The sequence below is a fragment of the Lissotriton helveticus genome, chromosome 9 (genome assembly GCF_964261635.1).
Source record: "Lissotriton helveticus chromosome 9, aLisHel1.1, whole genome shotgun sequence".
NCBI classification, from domain to species: domain Eukaryota; kingdom Metazoa; phylum Chordata; class Amphibia; order Caudata; family Salamandridae; genus Lissotriton; species Lissotriton helveticus.
In genome coordinates this window covers 970,933,698-970,938,210 of record NC_136070.1, presented here as the reverse complement: position 1 = coordinate 970,938,210, position 4,513 = coordinate 970,933,698, and the positions used below count along the sequence as shown (strand labels likewise).

The 4,513-nt window shown below is 42.2% G+C and overlaps 1 pseudogene; it reads right to left on the bottom strand.

Moving 5' to 3' along the window:
* Positions 1-1,597: 1,597 nt before the first annotated feature.
* LOC144782096 (magnesium transporter NIPA2 pseudogene) lies at positions 1,598-3,017 on the bottom strand (annotated as a pseudogene).
* Positions 3,018-4,513: the final 1,496 nt, after the last annotated feature.

Below are 4,513 nucleotides of genomic sequence, written 5' to 3'. Positions count from 1 at the left end.
ACCCAACCTTGGCATACGGGTGGCCTTCAAATAATAGAGCTCAGACCTGGCATATTATGGGCAACCATGACATGGGATGGTGATACAGGGGCATGCAAGGTCAAACCAATCTACCCATATGTGGCAGTATAACATATGAGTATTTGATATAAACTGTACATTAATGTTTAGGCACCAAACATGTATCTACTGAAATTTAAAACTTGTTTTTTCAAGACCATAAATTTATGTTTTTGAATGGATATGGTCATCTCATTTGGAGGAATCATTTTGTTTTTTCCAAAATGACCTTTGTGAATTTCATAGCAAAATGTATGTATTTTCATAAACTGAAAAGCTGGTGTCTGGGAACAAAATGATTGCAATTTGCAATATATATTAAAAACAGATACTTGAATGATAATCAGTAGAACTGTCTTAAAACCTGATCTGTTAAATTTGTGCTTGGAATCAAGCAGAAAATTGTACCATTTTGCCATATTTGTCTTCTAAATAAGCGTATGATTTGTGAAAATGCAATACTCCTGCAGAGGGTCAGTCATAATGAGCACACAATGAAAGTACTAGAATATTATATGACACTGAGAATCTGTGTTCCTATAGTGTGCAATAGGCATCCCTGAAATCAAAAGAAATGCTAAACATTCCATGTGTTTAGGGTGAGGCTCATAATCTTTTAGTGATGATAAATGCATTGTTTCTAATAATGAGTGCCCATAAAACCAAACCACGGTTTGTCCCCTTGCCGGGCTTGCAACACAATCTAGGAAAAAGCCTTATCAATGAAGGACATAATGAAATATAGCACATCATTTCTCAGTTTCTGACCGCCGTTGTTGCCAGCACACCGCTCCAGGCTTGACAAACTCTTCCAATGCAAGACCATACCCCTTTTGAGTGGACGCCGACAAAGCGCCCAGTATAAGCAGCTTTACTTGTTCCCGACGACGGACCACAAATGTGCTGTGTGAAATCAACGGCAATCAAAGAAATTAATGGCAATCACTTATGGCTTAATTAAACTTAACAACAATCTAAAAAGTCCGTCAGCAGAGGGAGTAAGGAAAATCATTCAAGCATCCCTTCTCCCAGTACTCTCCTATGGACACCAAGCCTTTCCTGGGGCCTGCTCGGAAATCCTGGAGCAGGCACAGTGCATGGGCTACAAAAAGATATTGCGATTACCGAGATATCTTCTTAGGGCAAGACTCAGGCTGAAACGTGGATTGGTCAAACAAGCATTAACTCATGAGGTTGACTTTCTTAAACACTACCAGCTCTTTTTATGATTTAAACCAAATCAAATAAAGTAAACATTTTAATCAAAATCACTGCAGAAATGCAATATTTATTTCTTAAATACAAACAAGTTCTCATCAGTCCATGAACTGCTTTAATTGAAACATTCAAATAAAAAATGTGTATTTACAAGCCTCACACGAAAACGGACGACCGGGAAAAAAAAATCAAGTAGCCATAGGTCATTTTTTTTTAATGCCTTAAGAAAAATAATTAAACTTGAACGTAATTTCTAAGCTTGGTCCATATTCAAACTATAATTAAATTGTCTCTACGAGTTGCAAAAAAAAAAAAAAAAAAAAGATACAACTACTTCATTCAGAAAGATTCGGAGGCTGATAATTCCACAGTTTTTCTATGCTTTAAGAGATAAATATTCTTAAAATGTTGTCAGGCTTCCATTTCTTCTTAGGGAGAAGTGCTCCACAGATGGCAGTTCACTTTGTGTTTGATTTTCTTCATCGTGATTAAAGCGTTCATAGACATTGGAGGACACTCTGCCGTTTGCTACATGGTCATCCTTCCGGAAGGACACGGGCAAGTTTGAGAGTGTAAAATTAACATCTTTGAAGGCATGCAATAAGAAGATCCCTACGATGATTGTGAGGAAGCCGCTGAAGGTGCCAATGAGGTCATCAACCGACATGTGTTGCCATTCTTTGAAGAGAATGGCCGAACACGTTAAAACAGACGTGGTGAAGAACACGTAGTAGATTGGAGTCACTAGGGATGTGTTGAAAATGTCCAGAGCTCAATTCAAATAGTTAATCTGTGTGCTGACACAGACGATAAGGCTAAGCAGGAGGACCCAGGACAAAGGATAGCTAAGAACTGGCTTTCCTGCAATGAGTTCCTTTATTGCGATCCCCAAGCCTTTGACGCAGGAAACGGACAGCGCTCCAATGACTGAGCAGATTGTTATGTACACCAGAATGTTGGTCTGTCCATGGCGGGGTCCAACAACAAAAATCAACATCAGTGACACAATGACAACACCTGTTGCAAACACCACAAAAGCTGGGTCAACAAGTTTGCGGGCCATCTCATTCAAAGTTTCCAGTTCTTCTTCTTGCGGAGCATGGATTACCATCACAGTTGATCCCAATATGCTTAGCAAGCATCCAATCTTGCCATGAAGGTTTAGCTTTTCACTTAAGAAGTAGGATGACAGAATTGCACTTACAAGAACACTAAGAGCTCCGAGTGGTGTTACTAATGTAGCTGGTGCAAAAGCATAGGCAGCAAAGTTAGCAACTTCGCCCGCTCCCATTGACAGGAGTCCGGACCACCAAAACCCTTCTTTGAGGTATGCATGGCCGCCTTGACCAGCTCTCGTGGAGCCCTTCCTGGCAAGGCGCAGGAGTCCTTTCTTCTTCAAAATGAAGCTGCCACCAATGAAGAGGCTGGAACTGATCGCCAATACCAAACCAATATAGAAGTCATATTGGCCACGGCCCTGGTTCATTTCGTTAGCTGCTTAAGTGTTTAGAAAGTTGCATTGATCGTGGATAGAGGTGGCTGGTGCTTGTAAAGGCGGTGGCTCAATGTGCACTCCTCTCGTGGGCGCAGGGCTTCAGGAGCTGCCGCTGGCCTGGGTCCTGCTCGTCCTACACCCCAGAGCCCCTACTACCGTCGTCTCCTCCATGGGGCCAGAGTACGGCAGCTGCAGCCTCACACCCGTGCTCCTTGTGCTCAGCCTGGGGCCCGGCTCTGCCACTTCCGCGTCAAAATCACTACATCCGTATTTTGAAATCACCGGAAAAATCACTAAAGAGCTGCATCAGAGACATATTTGAAAAACCAGGGTCCCTGCGGAACAACCAGTTTAGGAGAGCCCTTGATACCACAGAGATAAATAAATCAGCAATTGCTCTGCCTACTATTTCCTATGTAACCAGGAAAAAGACCATCAACAGACAAGTGCAATTAGCCTCGTTTCAGCAAGATCAGGCATCTTTAAAATCACCATCTTTCCTGGTCCTGCTAAATGCCTCATATCTGGCAACCAAACCCCAGGCTTACCTCTCAGCTTCCCTTAACCCTAAAACTAGGAGATCGATCATGTATATGCGATTGTTGGCCCTACCAATATGGGATTTCAAACGGGCCTAGCCTAACCGAAAAACTGGAGGAGCCTGCATATTTTGTGACTGCAAACACAAATCATGGTTGCACCTTTTGTGTTGCTGTCCCGCCACAGCCCATGAAAGGAGAATCTTACTCAGGGATTTTTTTCTGAGACAAAGAGGTAGCACCCGCCCACAGGCCTCGACAGTATGTTTCTCACAAAAGTAGCCCTCCACCATGGTCCGCTGTGGAAGATTCGTTCAAATTCTTAGCGAAGCTCTCCAGCCACGTCCCGGACCCTCTCAATGCCTACACAAAGTCCAAAAGCTGATATTGAATTACTTAAAAAAGAAACTAGGAGATAGACATTCCGTCTGACAGAAATGAAACCATGAGCTATGTTTCTACATTATCAAAGATAAACTAGCGGAAGGAGTCTTTAGCATTTCCCACATGACCAACAATTATCTTTGGATTACGAACTTCAGCGATGTGGAACTACCAACTCCCTCAATTATTGCTTTAGTCTCCACGACTGCACAAAGGTCGTGCACTTTATTATGGAGTCAGGACTACTGGCAAAACATGCGCTGTCAAAGGGATAAGGAGGAAGAACTAGAAAACTGACGGAACGCAAACAGGTGACATGCTTACTGGGGATGAACCGATGAGTAATGGACAGCTAACATCATGAAACTTAAGTTTGGGACTTCATGATTGCACAAAGCAAATGCACTCTATCAGATAGTCGTGACCAAGGGTAAAACTTATGCTGCTAAAGGGACAGAGCTGGAGACCTAATGGGACAGAAATTGAGGACAAGTTTACTGGGTATGGTCTGATGAGCAATACATACTTTTTGTTTATTACAAAACCAGAAGTAACTTCGCCATTTACAAACCACGACGTAAGGGCCAGTTGTAACGCCCTACACAAAAGTAACTGGCACCTTTTAAATATAAACAAATGCTCTAGCTAGTGCATATTTTTACTTCTTATTATGGTTTCTATTTCACAATGTTATTTTACTGTAATGCAATGGTTTTAATGAGCTCATGCAAATAAACTTCATTCATTCATTCACAAATGTTCTGGCGTCATAGGCTTTGTCTTGTCGGCCCACGGTAGAAGGACCACAGATCCTCGC